At 41.1% G+C, this 21,013-nt stretch overlaps 1 long non-coding RNA gene across 1 annotated transcript in view; it reads left to right on the plus strand.

Annotated features, from left to right (window-relative positions):
• LOC121039436 (uncharacterized) overlaps positions 1-14,711 on the plus strand; it is a 19,439-nt gene extending 4,728 nt beyond the window's left edge. The window contains exons 2-3 of the long non-coding RNA XR_005794794.1: positions 5,581-5,585; positions 14,699-14,711. This is a non-coding gene — a long non-coding RNA (uncharacterized LOC121039436). The remainder of the gene's footprint in view (positions 1-5,580; positions 5,586-14,698) is intronic.
• The last annotated feature ends 6,302 nt before the right edge of the window (positions 14,712-21,013 follow it).

Below are 21,013 nucleotides of genomic sequence, written 5' to 3' on the forward strand. Positions count from 1 at the left end.
TGGTCTGGATTTAGGGATTCTTTCCTAAAGAATATGGCGAAGAGAGGGGCTGAAACCTTGAGATTAGGCTATTAAAAGTTTGGTTTTCTGTCTTGCGGGCTCCTTCTTGCTTTCTAGCTTGCTAGCTCTGACAGAAGTCAACGGACATGATGGGAGCTGCTGTGTGGCAAGACACTGAGGAAGGCCTTCCGGGCAACTCCAGTGAGTGACCTTCAGTCCAACAGCTCAAGAGGAACTGAGTCCTGCCAACCACACGAGTGAGATTGGGACCAATTCTCCCCAAGATGAGACGCCAGGCCTGGCAACCATCTTCACTGCAACCTCATGAGAGACCTTAAATCAGAGGCCCCCAGGTGAACCACGCCTGCATTCCTGACCCACAAAATTTGAGATAATACATGTTTGTTGTCTTAGGGTTTGGAGGTATTCGTTATGCAACAAAAGATAACGTATACAGTCATTATCTCTACTTTAGAGATAAGAAATCTGGGTATCAAACAGGTTAATCATGCACAATTATGCAGATAATATCTGAGCCAGGATTCTACTATATGTCCATTTGGTTCCAAATCTTTGTTTCATTATAGAATTGTGCTTTTCATTAAGTCTGAGTTTTGCAGTAACTGTGATGAATGTCCCTGTGTCCTAGTTTACTTAAGTTTCACTAGTCTTCGGCTACCGATATGGGCAATCTTCTTAACTACTCTCCGTTTGCGTTTGCTCATTTGTAAAATATGGGGACACATATTTAGCACTGGCTTACCAAGAATCTTGCTGGGACTTGAATGCCTGGACATCAGAAAGAAGTAGCAGCCACAACTGGGAAGGGGTTAGGTGAGGTCAGCCAACTCACTGGAGGCAATGCCTTTGGATGGTTGCCAGCACCCCTTGCCATGGATTCTACAAGAGCCCGAAGACCTCATGGTAAGGGCTGGTGTCAAGCTGACAGCAGCTGCGATCTTCTGGACCAAGCACAAGAGTCTCCAGGTGGACGTGACTAGGGGCCAAACGGGTAGCAGCAACCTTGCCATTTCTGATGGTCAGTCCATGTGGTTTATTTATTTATTTATTTAAAAAAAAAATTTTTTTTTTCAACGTTTATTTATTTTTGGGACAGAGAGAGACAGAGCATGAACGGGGGAGGGGCAGAGAGAGAGGGAGACACAGAATCAGAAACAGGCTCCAGGCTCTGAGCTGTCAGCCCAGAGCCTGACGCGGGGCTCGAACTCACGGACCGCAAGATCGTGACCTGGCTGAAGTTGGACGCTTAACCGACTGCGCCACCCAGGCGCCCCTAGTCCATGTGGTTTAAAGCAGGATCACCTGGTAGGAGGACAGGAAATGGGGTCCAGTCCCTAGAGGGATGAGGTTGGTAAGAGGTAGAGAAGATTCCACGTCTTCTGAGCCGGGCTGGGGCAGGAGAGGCTGGAAAACACAAGTGCTCTTCTCGTGGTCCCTCTGGTGCCACGTTCCTCATCATGACCCTAGGTTTCTAAGTTCTCTGCATTCTCAACGATGGAATGACAGCAAATACTGGCCACAGGAAGAAATAATGCTGACTCATGAGCAGTGTGTAGCTGAATGTAGCTTGATTTCAGCTCCTGACTTATCGTAGCCATGGCTCCGGATTTTCTCAGGCCCCCCAATTTACAATATTTTGTAATGCATGACTATTTATCCCTGTTTCCTAATTTTGGATTTTAAAAATGTGGTACCGTAACTTTGGAGGACAGCCTCCCTGCTCATGTGTTGTTGACTGAAGGTTTATGCCATCTGTGGTGGATTCCCCAATTCAAGCTAGGACAAAATCCTTTTGGCTGTGATTGAATGGAAAGAAGAGGGGTGTGTGTGTTGGGGGGCCAGGGAGATGTTGCTGAGCTGCCCACTGGAGGCTTTGACTATTTCTTTGATTTTAGAGAACAAGAAGTTTAGGGATTGAGAGTTCACCATATTCTGGAAATGCTCTCTTGGATTGACTCTGGAAAATTGAATAAAGCTAAAAAAAAAAAAAAGCTTTGCAAAAGGATTTGGCAACTACCTACAGCATTTTGATCTCAAGTGTCATTGATGTAGTATGGATTTATGGATTTCTTTCATGGCTTCTCTACACCGGAGCACTAGAATGTTATCTATCTTCTCTTAAATATCAGCTGTTTGTTATAGTGCCACAACTCTGGAATTATGTTCATATCTAAGGGCATCTTTCTTCCAGAATTACATTTCTATTATTAATGGGTTCATATTATTTAAACTATAGATAAAATGCAATAACTGGAAGCTATGATCAAATTTGGACGATAGCTGTTCCAATTAACAGACCTCAAAGTTGTGACACTGACCTTCAATGCTATTTTAATACCAACAGTCTGACAGTCAGTTGCTTTTCTTTTGTTACCTTATTATATGTATGTTTGTAGTTACCATTTATATTATTTGAATTGTATATTGTACCAACTTACTAAGTTCAAGAGATATCTGGAAGAAAGCATTGTTATGCCAAAAGTGCATTTTTAAAGTACTTTTTAATTTTTAGGTTGCTCCCTCATGCATAGTTAATTATTTAATTTATTCATTTTGTTTCATTCATCTTAAACCTAGCGCTCTGTCCCCAGTAATTATCTAAGTAAAGCATAGCGTCCTCATCTGCCCATTCCTGCCACTTCTCCATTTCCTCAATGCAGAGGAGGAAGATTTACAATTCCATTTCAGTTACTTGATGTTATATTTGAGATTTATCTGGGCCTATAGAACCATGATCAAATTAGAGCAGTACATAGTAACTTTGATTTGCCTGGTCATGTTGATAGACTAGTATTTCCTGAGTGGGGCTGCCATGTAGATGACCACAGCCAAGCGAAGCTAAAATATGCGAGTCCCCTCCACCCTGGGATGTATTATTTTCTACAGCTATTATACTCGGACTTAATTTGCATGCATCTCATATCTGAAAACCGGGAGTGGTGGTGAGATAACTAGAAATCCAAAATCAGTGAATCAGATTTATTGATGAACAAGAAATACAGAAACGTATGTTTACAGTTCCCAGAATGATTTTTACATATTTATTTTATAGCCTTTATCTATGTATCCAGTCATTATTCATCCATCCAGGAATCCACTCAGCCATTCATTTAATCGATACATTGATTCACATAATAGCTTTCATGCCAGACTCTAGACACAGAAGTGAAAAATGTGGTCCCTGTCCTCAAGGAGATCACAGTCTAGAAACAGACACAGACAAATGAAGCAACAATTTTCCAGTGGCTTGATTAGAGTCAGGGCACAGGAATGTATGGAGCAAAATGGGAGTACAGATGAGACATGTCTCATTCAGTTTGGGTGTCGAGAGGATGAGCGGAGAACAGGGAAAGTGTCCCTGAATTTGGAGATGTCTGAGGGAGTCTTTAAGTTTGAAGAAGTTAGCAGTATGTATTTAGGAGAAATTAGCATAGGCAAAAGCCCATAAGTATGGGAGAATATGGTAGGTTAAAGAAACTGCATGTAATTCTGGACAGAAGACGGGGTGTGCTGGGGCAGGAGTGAGGTGAGTGGGGCAAGAGATCATTCTGGAGAGCAAATCAGGATCTGATCGTGAAAAGCCTTGTCAATGAAGCTAAAAATTTTGGATTGTCTCCAAAAAGTGAGGGGAACCATCAAAGACTTTGGTTTAGTTTGCCCAGAATAAATCCCAAAGAGGAGATATGGCCTTGGCAATTGCTTGCTCATTTTACATATTTCTGAGCAGAGAGCAGTCTTAGGTGTTCATTTCCCCATATTCATTTGCATGTTTGAAGCCTAAATGAAATGTAGTGAGTTTAAGTAATTCACTCCAGTGATTCTGATGGTGCAGCACTGCTGATGCCCGTCCAGCATCTAGGAACCAACTCTTGTGGTCAATTTCCATCGTTCCCCAAATTTGCCTCAAGGGCTCTTTGGATACAGTTTCTCCCACCACCCCCAGGCCTCGACAACCACTGGTCTGTTTTCTATTGCTGTCTTTTGCTTTTTCTAAAATGTTATAAATGAAACTGAGCACTATGTAGCCTTTCAATCTGGCTTCTTTTGCTTAACATAATGCATTTGAGACACTTCAATATTATTGCCATGTGTCAGTAGTTCCTTTTTATTGCTGAAATGCATTCCATTAAATCTTTGTATATTCTCTATACAAGTTCTGTGTGTGTGTGTGTGTGTGTGTGTGTGTGTGTGTGTTGAAGAAACTTTATATTTTAGAGCAGTTTTAGAGTCACAGCAAAATTGAGAGGAAGGCACAGAGATTTCCCATATGTCCCCTACCCTACACATGCATGGCCTCCCTCATTGTCAACATCCCCTACCAGAGTGATACATTTGCTACAACTGATGAACCTACACTGATACATCATAATCACCCAAAGTCTGTAGTTTACATTGGGGTTCACTTTTGGTGTTGTACATTTTATGGGTTTGGACAAACGTATAATGACATGGATCCACCATCATAAGTTTCATAGAGTAATTTCACTGTCTTAGAAATCCTCTGTGTTTCCCCTATTCATCCCTCCCACCCCTCTGACCCCTAGCCACCATTGATCTTTTTACTGTCTCCATAGTTTTGCCTTCTACGATATCATATGGTCAGAATCATACATATTAGCCTTTTGAGATTGGCTTTTTTCACTTTATAATGTGCATTTAAGATTCTTCCATGTCTTTTCATGGCTTGATAGCCCATTTCTTTTTCAAACTGAATAATATTCCATTGCCTACATACACCATGGTTTCTCTATCCGTTCACCTACCAAAGGACGTCTTGGTTGCTTCCAAGTTTTGGCAGTTATGAATATGAGTAAAGATGAGATAAATCTGCGTGCAGATTTCTGTGTGGATATGTTTTCAACTTCTGTGGGTAAATACTAAGGAGCTCAATTTCTGGATCATATGGTAAGAGGTTGGTTATTTAAGTTTGTCCCTTGAAATGTGCCACTTAACCATCATCTCTCAGGTTTTTATGTCCTAAAGAATAAGAAGAAATTATTTTGTTGTTGACTTAGTTACTACCACTACATTCTTCTTCTTCTTCTTCTTGTTTAAATGTCTGATGATACTGTTCTTTTACTTAAGGTACTGGAAAGAAAATGATTCAAGATATTCTTACACAGGAGACTAACATGGCTGATGTGCCAACTTTGATTGGCACCATTCTTGGCTTTAAATCAATACTGTTTGGGGCAGGACACTTAGTAGACAATCGCACACAAATAATCAGGCAAATCTTGTTATTCATTTACTGAGAAGGACATATTGATATGATATTAAGGTCATGAATTCCTAGCAGTACAGGCAGCTTTGCTCTCTAATTCTCAATCTGTAAAGCAAATCAGTGAGACTGACTACAGAGTTCCACTTTATTTCTACTTAGCCACGTATCTATTTGAGTTTTCAGGGCATAAACATTTTGCCTGCACTATTTTCTGAGTTCCACTTTTAAATGAGCCTCTATTTATCGTGCTCCATGTAGAATTGAACAAAGCATCCTTAAGAATTCAGATACGATTTAAAAAAAAGGTTTATTTATTTTGAGAGAGAGAGAGACAGCGTGTGTGCGTGAGTATGGGAGGAGCAGAGAGAGAGAGAGAATCTCAAGCAGACTCCACACTCATTGCAGAGCTCGATCTGGGGCTCAATCCCATGACCCTAGGATCATAACCTGAGCCAAAATCAAGAGTTGGATGCTTAACTGCCTGAGCTACCCAGGAACCCCTTAGATGCCATTTTAAAAATTTTCAATAAAAAATCCATTTGCTTCTTTCTTTTTATACTTTTCCATATTACATCTATTCTTTCCACCAGTCTTAACAGATAAGCTCGCCTTAAAAAATGAAATGCATGTCTTTACTTATGACGCCAGCCTCATTCAATTTGAAAGCACTTTATTTACTAACAGTTCTTTAGAATGACTAATAATGTTCAACCTTTTTTTCCTTATTTCACAGTAAAATAATTGAAACTATTATATATCACGTTTGGAAATTAGTCATCCTCTATTTCTTCTTTAAAGATTTACCAAGGTCGTTTATGGCCTAGTAATTATAGAAGCATGTAGCACATACAATAAACCACAATTATTTAGACATCAGCTTTGGCAACCCTGCCATTCCTTTTGAAATTCCACTTGCATTCTCTTGGGATCGTGGCTATAAAATCTTGCTTTATTTATTAAGTATACCAGGACAGGGTGTAGACGCTAGGCAGTGAGCAAGGTGCACTCAGCAAGCAAGATGCAAGTTTCTGTGTGTCATAATGTATGAGAGTTAAATGATTTTCTTACTTTAGTATTCTGCTATCATAATCACCAGAACTGCTGAACCATTTGGGAAACATGATTAAAGAGTTGGAATAAAAGTTCTTTATGGAAACATGTGAAGCAATGGGACAATACTAACCAGAGAACAAAAAGTTAAGGGGCATGTTCTCATGGTCTTCAAGCATCTCCAATCATCCAACAAATAATTTTCCCAAACACTGGGACCAGATTAGTTCCTGGGGATAAAGTATCAAGCATACAAAGTTTAAGTTCTCCTGGTGGAACCACATGGAGGGAACAGAAAGTATACAAGTAAGGAGATAAATAAAATGGTTTACTGTAACACATGAGGGCTCATTGTTCAGAATGATATCCAGCATCTTTTATCTTTGCTGGGGCCCAAAGAGAAAACAGGTTTTGCACCATAGAATAGGAAAGAAGTTCCTTTCACAAGGAGAGTACGTAGGGTTGCCCTGAGGGGGAAAAGAAGCAAAGAGAAGGTGAACTTTCCTGAACCTGCTATGTGGCCATCTAAGCTGGATGCTTTCTCACATATGTTATCCCATTTTAGAAATCACAACACTCCCTGTGAGTTAACTTTTAGGATCCCCATTTTACAGATAGCCAGGAGCTGACTTAGTTGGTTAAGGGCACAGATCTCATCATACAGAGCCTGGGTTGATTCTCTGGGACTCCAAGTTCACTTATTTTCACCGTGCACTGCAGGGAGATGGAATATTGCCATTCTAAATCTTTAAGCTTCTTTATAGGATTCTTTAGGTAGTTTCTTGCCCAAATTAAGGGAAAAGACTATCTGAATGGCTTTCACACCTGTTTTTCTAAGGAGGAGAATCTAGTTTTTAAAGCTTTATGTGGGACCCCAATATGTGAAACAGATTAGAGCAGAGCAGCCCTGTTGGAACTGGGGTGCATTGTTAGAGGCTCAGCCACCCTTCTGCTGAGTCCCCCTCAATGACTAAGCTCCACTGTGACCCAGGCCACTCTCTCCTTGCCTAGTGGGTGGACATTTTAAAAAAGCTATTAAGAAATAAGGTGACTGGGGAGCCTGGGTGACTCAGTCAGTTATACTTCCGACTCTTGTTTTTGGCTCAGGTCATGATCCCAGGGTTGTGGGATCCGTCCCTGAGGCGGGCTCCATGCTAACAATGAGGGACCTGCTTGGGATTCCCGCTCTCTCTTCTCTCTCTGATGCTCCCCCACCCTCTCTTTCTCTCTCAAAATAATAAGTAAACTTGAAAAAAAAAAAAAAAGAAAGGTGAATAAAGTGAGTATTGATAGTAGTGAAACAAAGAGGAAACTGAAAGGGGTAGATCATGAGATTCATCTCCTCTCCCCAGGGTGAAAATCTTAGATGTTTATTTAAAAATGGGACGAATAAAATGGATGTTGATGGGGTTAAAATAGTTTAATACAGCACTACCTAATGTTGGGTGAGCCATCGGGACTCCCTACTGCTCTCCCAACATTAAAGGACCCCAAATAAGTCCACTCTATTCACCCTTTGGGGAAACTCAGGAAGTTAGAAGGCAGGGATTACAATGAGAAACCTGACCAGCAATCCCCCCACGGGCAATAGTTAGGTGCGTTAATCAAGTTAAAGAGTCACCAAAGGGCCTGCCTTGGCTCAACTCCTTCCTGGGGGACCCACAGCCTTTTGCACAAGAGTGGATAAAATGGCGGGGGTGGCGCCTGGGTGGCCCAGTCAGTTAAGCTTCTGATTCTTGGTTTCAGCTCAGGTCATGATCTCACGGTTCATTGAGCCCCACGTCAGGCTCTGCACTGACAGCATGGAGCCTGCTTGGGATTCTCTCTCTCCCTCTCTCTCTCTGCCCCTCCCCTGCATGTGCACTCCCTCTCTCAAAATAAATTAAAAAAAAAAAAAGATTAAAAGAAAAAAAGTAGGTAAAATGGTAGGAGTCTCAGGACTCTTTCATTCAGAAGTTCCAGAGACGGTGGTAACAAAACCCGCTGGTGAGGCCGTGACTCTGGCTACGATTAGTTTGAGAGAATATAAAAATGTAAGGACCAATAAGATTATGAAAATTAGAATGTTTAACCAGGCTTTATATGAAGTGACTATGTCTTATTGCTGATCTTAGGAATAATTCTTTTTATATGTTGCTGGATTGAATTTGCTATTTTTTGTTGAGAATTTCTGTATCCTTATTCATAAGAGATATTGACTTGCAGTCTTATAATTGTGATATCTTTGCCTGGTTTTGGTGTCTGAATAACACTGACCTTCTAGAATGAGTTGAGTAGCATACCCTCCTCTCCTTTTCAGAATAATTTGTAAATAATCATTATTAATTCTTCTTTAACAATTTGGTAGAGTCCATCAGTGAAGCGTTTTGCTCCCAGGACTTTTTTTTGGGTGGGGGTAGGTTGATTACTGATTGATTGAATCTTTAAACTTGTTATAGACATATTCATATTGTCTATGTCTTCTTGAGTCAGCTTTAGTAGTTTGTCTTTCTATGAACTTGTCTATTTTATCTAAGTGATCTAATTTCTTGGCATATAATTGTTCATAGTATTCTTTTATAAATCTCTTTATTTCTATGTGGTCAGTCATAATATCCCTTCTTTCATGGCTGATCCTGGTAATTTAAGTTCTTTTCTTTTCTTTCTTTCTTTCTTTCTTTCTTTCTTTCTTTCTTTCTTTCTTTCTTTCTTCTTTCTTTCTTTCTTTCTTTTCTTTCTTTCTCTTTCTTTCTTTCTTTCTTTCTTTCTTTATTCTTTCTTTATTCTTTCTTTCTTTCTTTCTTTCTTTCTTTCTTTCTTTCTTTTCTTTCTTTTTCTTTCTTTCTTTCTTTCTTTCTTTCTTTCTTTCTTTCTTTTCTTTTCCTTCCTTCCTTCCTTCCTTCCTTCCTTCCCTCCTCTCACCACCCCCCTCTTTATTTTTGTGAGTCTAGGTGAAGATCTGTCAGGTGTATTGATCTTTCAGAGGACCAAATTTGATTTAGTTGACTTTACATATTGTTTCTCTATTCTCTTCCCTTTATTTCATTAATTTCCCTTCTATTCTTTGCTTTTTCCTTCATTCTGCTTACTTTTGGTTTAGTTTGATTCTCTTTTTCCTTTGATGTAAGGTAGAAGTTTAGGTCATTGTTTTGAGATTTTTTTTAATGCATGCATTTACAGCTATAAATTTCCTTCTAAGCACTGCTTTAGCAGCATCTCATAAATTTTGATATATTGTGTTTTCATTTTCATGTATCTCAAAGTATCTTCTAATTTTCTTTCGGTATCTGCTTTGATCCTGGCTACGTAGAAGTGCATTGTTTAATTTCCACATATTTGTGATTTTTCTCAAATTTCTCAGTTACTGATAAATTTCTTTTTTTAATTAAAAAAATTTCTCTTAATGTTTATTTATTTTTGAGAGAGAGAGACAGAGCGTGCGTTGGGGGAGGAGCAGAGAGAGAGAGGGAGACATAGAATCCAAAGCAGGGTCCAGGCTCTGAGCTGTCAGCACAGAGCCTGATGCGGGGCTCAAACCCACGAACCATGAGATCATGACCTGAACCAAAGTCAGACGCTTAACCAACTGAGCCACCCAGGTGCCCCAGTTACTGATAAATTTCTAATTCTATGCCACTGTGATAAGAGAACATATTTTGTATTATTTGCACCCTTTTAAATGTATAGAGGTTTGTGGCCTGACAATGGTTTATCCTGAAGATCGTTCCATGTGCGTTTGAGAAGGATGTATATGTTGCTATTACTGGGAGAAGTGTTCCATAAATGTCTTTTGGTTTGTCCTGTTGGTTCACAATATTGTTCCAGTCTTCTCTTTTTGTTGTTGTTCTTGGGCATAGTTGTCTTATCCGTTATTGAAAATGGTATGTTGCAGTCTCCAACTATTATTGTTGTACTGTCAATTTCTCTCTTAGGTTCTGTCAGTTTGCTTGGTTATTAGGTGCATACATGTTTATAACTGTTTTATTTTTCTGAGGGATTAACCCTTTTATCATTGTAAAACGTCCCTGTTATCTCCACTCGTATTTTTTTTAAGTCTCCTTTGTTCAATATTAGCGTAGGCTCTCCAGCTTTCTTTACAGTTGCTGTTTGCCTGGGATATCTTTTCCCATCCCTTTAAATTTTTTAATGTCTATTCATTTTTGAGAGACAGAGAGAGACAGAGTGCAAGTAGGGGAGGTGCAGAGAGAGAGAGGGAGACACAGAACTGAAACAGGCTCCAGGCTCTGAGCTGTCAGCACAGAGCCCAATGTGGGGCTCGAACCCACAGATCGCGAGATCACGACCTGAGCTGAAGTCGGCTGCTTAACTGACTGAGCCACCCAGGAGCCCCTCCCATCCCTTTAATGTTAATCTATTTGTAATTAAATGTCAAGTGTGCTCTGCTATAGACACATAGTTGGTTCCTTTTTGGCTTTCATCGGAACAATCTGCACTTTGATTGACTTGTTTAATCCATTTACATTTAATGTGAATACTGAGATGTTGGATTTATGAGGCATTTTACTCTTTGTGTTCTATGTCTCTCAGGTCTCTCATGTACTTTTCTTCCTCTTTTACTGATTCCTTTTTATTAAGTGGATGTTTTCTACTATAATTTTTTAATTACTCAGTGATTTTTCACTAGGTTTTTGAGTTCTTTTCTTAGTTCTTTTGTCATTTTTTTCTACAGGCATTTTTAATTTTTTTTCTTTTTATCATATATCATGTATGTTTATATTATATATTTATATAAAAGTTTGGTTATGTTCTATGCCTCATCATTTCAATGTGGAATTTTTAAGAGCTTCTTTTTACTATGTATTCTTTCTACTGATTTTCAATCATATTTTGTTTTCAATTGTACTTATTCATTTCTTGCTGTAAGCTGCTCTTTTTCATTGTGCAATTATTTGTGTAAATTCTCTGACACCTAGGTTAAATATAGATTTCTTTGGAGATTTTTGTTTTGCTTTTTCAATGTTTGGGTCATCACAAATTCAGGGCCACTGTAAAGAGAAATCATGGCTTGAGGTTATTTTGGCCCCAAATGGTAGAGCAAATTTAGACTGCAAATGACAGAAGGGTTAGCTCACGATTGCAAATTCCCCAAAACAGCTGTTTGATCCTTTTTTTGCTGTGTCCAATGCAAATTTCCTCAGAATACTCTTGTATTAAAGGATAGAGCAGATTTTGTTTTGTTTCACCCTGACTCTGAGGATATGAATCTTGGTTTCCCAGATTTTCAGGGAGGGGATATCTCATATGCTCCCCACATGAATAAGCTCTTGGCATCATTTCCTATTATTACAACTCATGAGGCTGAGAAAGCCAAAACTAAGATTTTTCCAGATGTGGCAAATGCCCTAAGGATAAAACCAACTTTTTTCTCTGGATTATTTCCTACATTTATATTGTTGGGGTAAATGATTATTCTCTTGATTATTCTACTATACTTTTAGATTTTTTAAATATTTTATCAATTGTTTTTAGTGGAAGAGGGAACTTCTGCTTCTAAAGAGATGTCGCACCAGGTCTGTCTTCTGTTCAAAACCATCTTGTAACTCCACGTCTCACTTTAGAAAAGCCAAAGCCTTCGCAATATCGCTGAGACCTACGTGAGCTAGCCAGACACGTGACCTCATTTCAATTACACTCTGCTCCAGCCACACCGGCCTCCTCGCTCTTCCTTGAACACAGACACGCTCCTGCCCATGCATTTGCACCGGAGGCTCTCCCTGCCTGGAAAGAACTTGCCTAGATCTCCTCTTGGACAATTCACGGCTTTTAAATCTTTACTCAAAGTCACCTTCTCAATGAAGCCCATACTGAAGATCCTAGTAAAACAGCCATCTTCCTCCCCAGCCCACCCTCATTTCTACTCTGGATCACCTTCCTCAAAGCAATGACCAACTGCTAACGTATACCCTTTCCTTACTTACTATGCTTATAGTATATAGTTTGCCCCTCAGTGATATAACATCTGCTCCACAAGGCTGGTGATGTCTACCTGGTTTTTTTCACTGGGATTTCCTAGATGCAAAAATACTGTATCATATATCTGCCATGCAACAAATACCGGTTGAATGAATAATCAGTGTAGAGCACCTCCCTATTCTAGAGATGGTATCTTTATTAATGCGACCTTAGGCCAAATGCTGCTTTGTGGCAGCTACAGTTCACATCTGCTCACCTTGCCATCAACGCCACCTGTGCTTTTCTCACAGTGCTGCTCCCCCTCCGTCTGTTCAACTCCTCCCTCCACACCAACTTCCTGCCCCGCACACAATGATATCTCTCTCTTCAGATAAGATGATCCTCGTCTTATGAGTCCTGTTTTTTTACCCAACTGTGGATCTAAAGTAGACTCTATTTTATGAATCCATGAGTTTCCATCAGAGCCACCACTTGGATTCCTGGAGCTAAGGTGCAGAGGAAGGGGGCAAGCTGAAGAGAAGGCGGAAAGCCAACAGGAATTTAATTAAGAGGAACAACTATCGGATCCCTCCTCTCTACTAATTCCAGAATCGGTCTCTTTCAAAAAGATTGGCAAAGATGGAAAGAATAATCCAGGAAACAGGCCTAGAAGGAAGGGCAAGAGCTGGATGAGTTTGAAAATTAATCTCTCAATGCTATAGGTGCCTGTGACTGGGACTGGTAGGGACAATGACAGGCAGAATTGACTCCTTCTGCTGTCACAGATCGGGGAAGCCCGGAGGAAAATGAGACCAGAGAAGAACAGGCATCATCTAGAAGAACCCACAGAAGCAAAATATAAACACGCAAAAGATGGGGGTTGAGGGCTGCACCCAGGTCCGAACCTAGGCTGATCCAGCTACACGAAGCCCTTGCTGCTGATGGTCCTGGAAACAGGACAAGGTCCCCATGATATCCAAGTCTCTGTGATCAAAGGTCCTAGTGAGACAATGTTCTACTAAAGGGACAAAGACAAAGGAGCAGAGAAGATGACCCAGCTGAGGAGTGACCATGTGAAAGCCCACACTGCACTGAGCACTGCCCAGGCACAGGCCTCATCCATACTAGGCTCCTCACAGCCCTCTCCTCTACTCCCCTGCACCCCACCGCCCCGCAACAGACTCAGCACAGCAAACCTACAGATTCTGAAAGGTTCTCAGTGCCTCTACCTATTTCCTGTCTCAAACTTTAGGAATCTTCTCCTTTATTAACCCATCAACCCCACATGACAAGAAGTAGAAAAAAGAAATTCATATCCAGATTTTTATTTTTAATAGGGAAGAAAGATGTTACTACTCAGAGCAACATGAAGTACAGACAGGGATAGAGACAGCTCAGCCCCGCCTCTGCTGGAACCGGAAACTTGATCAGGGAAGAAACACGGAGATCGTGGTGGGGAGGGTGTCCTAGCGGGCAGAGGTGGGCCAGTCTCCCCACCTCCTCACATCACGCTAATAGGAACATAGGCATGTTCAGATGCCAGTTGCAGAAAGAGAAGTCAGGGGATCTCGAAGTCACATAGTGGGAGTATGAACAAATTTTTTTTGTCACCAGTCCAACGCAAGGCAGCTGTCTCAGGTTGTAGAAAATAATCATGAACAAATTCAGGTCAGTCAGATAAGCGCTGACCTTCTCAACAGTTCATTACGTGCTTAAAATGTTCTACTGAAAGAATCTCCATAACCCCTTTGTGTCCCCCCGACCCACCCCGTCCCAACCACTCCCCCACTCCAGGCCCTCCAAGCCGTAGGCGCTGTCACTGCCCGGGAACAGAACAACATCAAGGTGTGGCCAAAGCCCAGAGCTGTAACTAAAGGAGGAATCATGGGGTGGGCCAGCTGCCCCCATGGGACCAGGGGTCTCAGGGATCAACCTCCCGTAACTCACTTGTAGCCCAAGAACAGCTCCCGTCTTTTTCTCCTGTAGGAAGAAAACATCCTGTGGGAGGGCAGGGAGGAGACTGGGCAATGAAAAGCCTAGACATCCCCCAGCCCAGGACCAGAGGCTCTTGGCTACACACTTGGGACCTTAGTTTTGCGCTTTTAGTGGCCCATCTTTTTCCATGAAGGGTAGCCTGTGTTAGCAGGTGCAGAACTTTCTTTTCAAAGGTCTACAGTGGTTATCCTATGTCCATCCCATAACCGTATTCATGTTCCCTACCCTGCCCTGAGTCTCCAGTCACAAAAGAACTTTAGGGGCACCTGGGGGGGGGGGGGGCTCAGTCAGTTAAGCCTCTGACTCTTGATTTTGGCTCAGGTCATGATCTCACAGTCATGGGATCGAGCCCCACATCAGACTCTGCACTGACAGTAAAGCCTTCTTGAGATTCTCTCTCCCCCCGCCCAAATAAATAAATAAAATAAATTAAAAAAAAAAAAAACAAAGAATTTTAGGACTCTATAGACTCCTTTCATTCAAAATTATTTTATTTTTTTAATGTTTATTTTTGAGAGAGAAAGAGTGTAAGCAGTGGAGGGGCAGAGAGAGAGGGAGACACAGAATTTGAAGCAGGCTCCAGGCTCTGAGCTGTCAGCACAGAGCCTGATGTGGGGCTCGAAGCCACAAACTGTGAGATCATGACCTGAGCTGAAGTCAGGCGCTCAACCAACTGAGCCACCCAGGCGCCCCTCAGACTCCTTTCATTTTATACTGTCTTTGCACCTTTTACGAAAATTTGGAATATTTACGTAAATCTGTGCTTTTAAAAACTCATTTCAAAGTCCAGCTTCTACCCACTGCCTGACTCCAAAACTAACACCTCATTTAAGATTTTTGTTATGATAGCACCCTATTTCCAGATACCAGATCCTGTAATCGTTATTATTGCTGTGTAACAGCATTATTTTTAAAAATGCAGCTTAAAACAGCAAACATTTATTATCTCAATACTTTTCTGAGAGTCCAAATTGTCAGAGCAGACTAGCTGGGCAGTTTCTGGCTAAAGGTTTCTCATTAGGTTACTATCAATATGTTGGCTGGACCGGTAATAATGTGAAGGCTTGACTGGGATTGGAGGATGTACGTTCAAGTTCACGCAAGGGACCTTTGGCCAAAGGCTTTGGTTTGTTGTTGGCCCCTGATTGGAAGCCCCTGCCCTCTACTTCATGGGCATCAACACATGTGAGCATCTTTAGGACATGGCACCTGCTTCTTCCAAAACAAATAATCAAAGAGAAGGAGAGGACAAGAGAGGAAGAGAGACCAAAAGACCACAGAGCCCTCTATGGCCTAATCTCTAAAGTCACACAACAACACATCCACTTTATTCTCTTCATTAGAAGTGAGTCACTGGGGCACCTGGATGGCTCAGTCGGTTGAGCATCTGACTTCAGCTCAGGTCATGATCTCGCAGTTCGCGAGTTTGAACCCCACATCGGGCTCTGTTCTGACAGCTCAGAGCCTGGAGCCTGATTCAGATTCTGGGTCTCCCTCTCCCTATGCTCCTCCCCTGCTCACATCCTGTCTCTCTCTCTCTTTCAAGAATAAAGAAAAAAAATTAAAAAAAAAAAAAAGTGAGTCACTGAGTCCAGTCCACTCTCAAGAGAAGAGGAATTAGTTTTATCCCTCAAGAGGAGGAGAATTAAAGAGTTTGTGAACCACCACACCCTATATGTGAGCTGTCATTATCTCTTGCTGCTTTCCAGATTTTTTTCCCTATCTTTGGCGTCCACCAGTTTATACATTGATGAGCCTGGGGCAACCTTCTTTGGTTGTCTCTTTTGCTATATTGAGCATCTTGGATCTATATGCTAAGTTGGGGGCCTTTCAGACATGATTTCTTCAAATCTTTTTTCCTGCTTTTTCCTCCTTCTTCTCATTTTTGAGCTCCAATCATCTGTTGCCTCTTAGGTATTCTTCCATGGGTTTCCAAGGTCTTGTTAATTTTTCATTCCTTTTTGTCTGTGTGTTTTTGGATTGGGTAATTTCTATGGACTTTTATTCAACTTCACTGCCTTCCCAGGACCTTCTTTTGAGCACATCCCCTGAATTTTATTTCAGTTCGAGAATTTTGTTTGGTCCTTTTTATACTTTTCATTTCTTCGTTCAGATTTCCTGCCTATTCACTCTTGAATACCAAGATTTCCTTTAATTCCTTCAACATATTTTCATTCAATTCTTTGAATTTCTTAGAGCTGTGTGGGAGTCTTTGAATACTGAATCCAATATTGGGACATTCTGGGAATACATTTCTGTTGACTTTCTCATTATAGGCACATGCTTCTGTTTCTTTGCATGTGGTAATATTTAATTTAAAAGTGGCTATCGGATATGTGTTTTAGGAAATCTGGAACCATTTTATTTTTCTGAGGATTGATTGCCTTTTTTCCACCCTAGAAGGTGGTTAACATGCCTGGACCACACTGTGAAATGTGAACCCCTGCAGTGTGCAACAACTGGTACGTTGGCTCCATTTACCAGCATCTACTTGTTGCATTTTTTTTTAATTTTTTTTAACATTTATTTATTTTTGAGACAGAGAGAGACAGAGCATGAACGGGGGGAGGGTCAGAGAGAGGGAGACACAGAATCTGAAACAGGCTCCAGGCTCTGAGCTGTCAGCACAGAGCCCGACGCGGGGCTTGAACTCACGGACCGCGGGATCATGACTTGAGCCGAAGTCGGACGCTTAACCGACCGAGCCACCCAGGCGCCCCTCCTTGTTGCATTTTTATCCCGAATGTTGAGTGATCTATCTGGCATCTGTATAATTTACTGATGAGCCAAGGATTTGGGCGGTTTCTACTCACATGTTGGCATTCACTGTCTCTGTGGTTGCCTTGTTCTTGGTATTTCCCCTAAATTTCCAAATGCACTGCTGGCCATAAATTCTGACCATCGATACCGCAAACCAGTAAGGTTTTTGCTTTCTGCTGCCTAAGCTTTGTGCTAACTGAAGAATTCATCAGTCAAAGTATAGACTTGCAGAATTCACCAGGATCAGTCTGGTTCTTGCTGCTTTTTCAAGCAGTGTCTCTTGAGTGTCCCACCACCATGAACACTTTAGTGGCCAAGCAGGGATTTTGTTGCAGCTTGCATTCAGATTTGGGATCTCAACACTCCTGCTGCTCTCTTACTTTCATAGTTTTCACTCTACACTTCCAACTACTCTGCACCATGGACCCTATCACCCACCTTCTTGAGCCACTGGGGCGTCGTTAATCTTCTTGGGTTAGGAGAACCCGTAGGTAAGAAAGCTACAGCCTGCAGTTCCTACCCATTTTGTTCAGGATCCAAGTAATTCAAGAGCAAAGTTCTTCTCGTGTTTTTCCCTGCCTGTATTTATTTTTCAGTGCCTTCAAATATTTGGTTTTCATACTTTTGTCCAGTTTTCGTAACTGCCTTCTGGGGAAGACTTGCTCTGCCATGGTAATTGCCATTATCAGGCGTTCTACCCTGTGAAGATGGCCATAGGCCATCTTTTGATCTCGTGAGACTAATATGGGTCTAGGCACCAGAGATTGGCCATTTTCAGCTTTCTCAAACAGAAATAAGATTAGGCCTGGGGTCTGGGTGCACAAACTCCTCAGGGGTATCACTGACTTTACACAAACCACAATGACAAAGGATGCCCCCATCTGATTGCTTCTTTAGACTTGGAGACAACAAATTATATACCTGAGAATTTTCACACGTTTTCTTCTCTTCTCTTTTCTTTTCTTTCTTTTCTTTTCTTTCTTTCCTTCTTTCTTTCTTTCTTTCTTTCTTTCTTTCTTTCTTTCTTTCTTTGTGTGGGGGGACCAAAGTGCAGGACTTTACATTTATTCTTTTTTTGTAAATTTATATTTATTTATTTATTTATTTATTTATTTATTTTAAATTTACATCCAAATTAGTTAGCATATAGTGAAACAATGATTTCAGGAGTAGATTCCTTACTGCCCCTTACCCATTTAGTCCATCCCCCCACCACAACCCCTCCAGTAACCCTCTGTTCTCCATATTTATGAGTCTCTTCTGTTTTGTCCCCCTCCCTGTTTTTATATTAGTTTTGTTTCCCTTCCCTTATGTTCATCTGTTTTGTCTCTTAAAGTCCTCATATGAGTGAAGTCATATGATTTTTGTCTTTCTCTGACTAATTTCACTTAGCATAACACCCTCCAGTTCCATCCATGTAGTTGCAAATGGCAAGAGTTCATTTTCTTTGCCGAGTAATATTCCATTGTATGTATATATATACCACATCTTCTTTATCCATTCATCCATCAATGGACATTTGGGCTCTTTCCATACTTTGGCTATTGTTGATAATGCTACTATAAACACGGAGGTGCATGTGTCCCTTCGAAAAGACATACCTGTATCCCATGGATAAATGCCTAGAAGTGCAATTGTTGGGTCATAGGGTAGTTCTATTTTGAGTTTTTTGAGGAACCTCCACCCTGTTCTCCAGAGTGGCTGCACCAGCTTGCGTTTCCATTTCACACGTTTTCTGAATGAAGTCACCAGAAATGCAGCTACATTTGAATGGTGGCCTTGGAAGTGGTTCAGTTAAATCTGAAACAAGCTTGCTTTTGTCCTCCATCCTCCTCAGGCCATGAAATTACAGTCATCTCTCATCAATCCTACAGCTGTTTGTAGCCTTTGCCAGTTAAGAGTTCCCTTTAGCGGACTCTGCACTTTCTAACTTAACGTTTTTCTCCACCTATGAGGACTGTAAGTGACATATTACTGCGTTGGTGTGATCAAATCCTAGTGAATAACAATTATCAATGCCTGAGGAAAAGTTATGCCTTCTCATCCCCTTTGGGGCCTTCCCTGAATCAAAATCCTAATAGGTACAAAAAGCTCCCACATAAAATGCAAATGGCACCTCTACTTGAAGGCTAAGCCTGGACCCAGAGGCCTGAGCAAACTGCACACATTGATGGTCGGTAGCACATGTATGCTTCTGCTGCTTTCCCGAACCACCAACCACAAGGGACCTGACAACAGAAGGGCCACCTGACACTGAAGCATGGTTCACTGGTGGAACAGCTCACCTGTTCCACTGTGGCACCCCCAGAGGAGTGCTGTGGCCATCCGCTGTTTGGAGGTAAACTGCCAATGGCCCAAAGCATTGGAGACTCTGTGCAGTTAAGCTAAACATCAGTTGGCCAGAGAGCACACAATCTGACATTGACTGAAGTCCATGGACTCTTGGGCCTTCATTAGCAGACCTGCTGAACAGTCAGGTCATTGGGCTTCTGAATACTTAATTTTGAAGGGCACATCATAAGACAAACCCTTTTATAGATGCAGGTTAGACCCCAGACACAAATTAGAACTTTATATTATATCTTTCATGCCCATGAGAATGGATTTCTCTGTTTATATAGTTAGAGGCTAAATTATTGGGGGAATATAAAATGGTCACACCTTCCTCTTGAACTGACATTATCCTTATTATGAAAATCAATCATGTATTATGATATGCCATAATTCTTTTTTCCTTAAGTCTACCTTCTCAGACACTAATACAGCTACTCCAGCTCTTTTCTGGTTAGCTTTTTATTATATCCTTTTTTTAAAAAAATTTTTTTTAATGTTTATTTATTTTTGAGACAGAGAGAGACAGAGCATGAATGGGGGAGGGGCAGAGAGAGAGGGAGACACAGAATCGGAAGCAGGCTCCAGGCTCTGAGCCATCAGCCCAGAGCCTGACGCGGGGCTTGAACTCACGAACCGTGAGATCGTGACCTGAGCTGAAGTCGGACGCTCAACCGACTGAGCCAGCCAGGCGCCCCTATTATATCCTTTTTAACACCTTCCTTCTTAACCCATTGCTTCCCAGTATTTAAAGTGAATCACTTAAACAGCTTGCATTGGGAGGGGGTTTCTTTATCTAGTCAGGCAATATTTGTCATTACACTGGTAGTGTTAGCCTACTTACTTTCTTTGTTGTTTACATAGAGAAAAAATTAATCTTCATGGGTCCATGGGTTTTCATAAAAGCCTAGAGTGTATGTCCATCACCATACTCATGATATGGAAGACTTTCATCTTCCATAAAATTTCACCATGTTATACCCAACCTTGGCAGTAATCTGTCCTATAACCTTACAGTTTGCCTTGTCTAAAATGTCACGGAAGTAGAATTCTACAAAGTGTCACCTTTTGTGTTTGACTACTTCTACTTAGCAAAATGCATTTGAGATTCATTCATGTTGTTGTGACATTCAATATTTCATTCCTTCTATCACTAAGTAGTATTCAGTGGTATCAATGTAACAGAGTTTGTTTATCCATTCATCTGTTGAAAGACATCTGGACTATTCTCAGTTTTGGACGATTGTTAATGCAGCTGCAAAAACAGCCAACTATACAGGTTTCTGTGTGAACGTAAGTGTTCATTTCTCTTAGATCAGTAAGAGTGGGATTGCTAGATTGTATTGTAAGTTTATATATGTTTAACTTTAGGTGACATTGACAAACTGTTTTCTAAGGTGGCTTTACATTTTTACACGCACACCAACATGTATGAGAGTTCCAGTTGCTCTACGCTATTGCTAGCATTGGGCACTGTCACACTTCGGGGTGTTTTTTTTTGTTTTAGATACTGTACTAGGTGTGTAAAAGGGTCATACCATGGTTTTAATTTGCACTTCCCTTATGGCTAGTAATGTTGAGTATCTTTTCATATGTTTAGCTGCCGCCCACATATTTTTTTGGTGTTGTTGGTTTTTAAAAGTTTATTTTGGGTGGGGGAGAGTGTGCACACATGTGTGAGTGAGAGAGAAGCAGAGAGAGAGAGAGAGAGAGAGAGAGAGAGAGAGAGAGAGAGAGAGA

The sequence above is a fragment of the Herpailurus yagouaroundi genome, unplaced genomic scaffold (assembly GCF_014898765.1).
Source record: "Herpailurus yagouaroundi ecotype Mexico unplaced genomic scaffold, PumYag 180, whole genome shotgun sequence".
Lineage (NCBI taxonomy): Eukaryota > Metazoa > Chordata > Mammalia > Carnivora > Felidae > Herpailurus > Herpailurus yagouaroundi.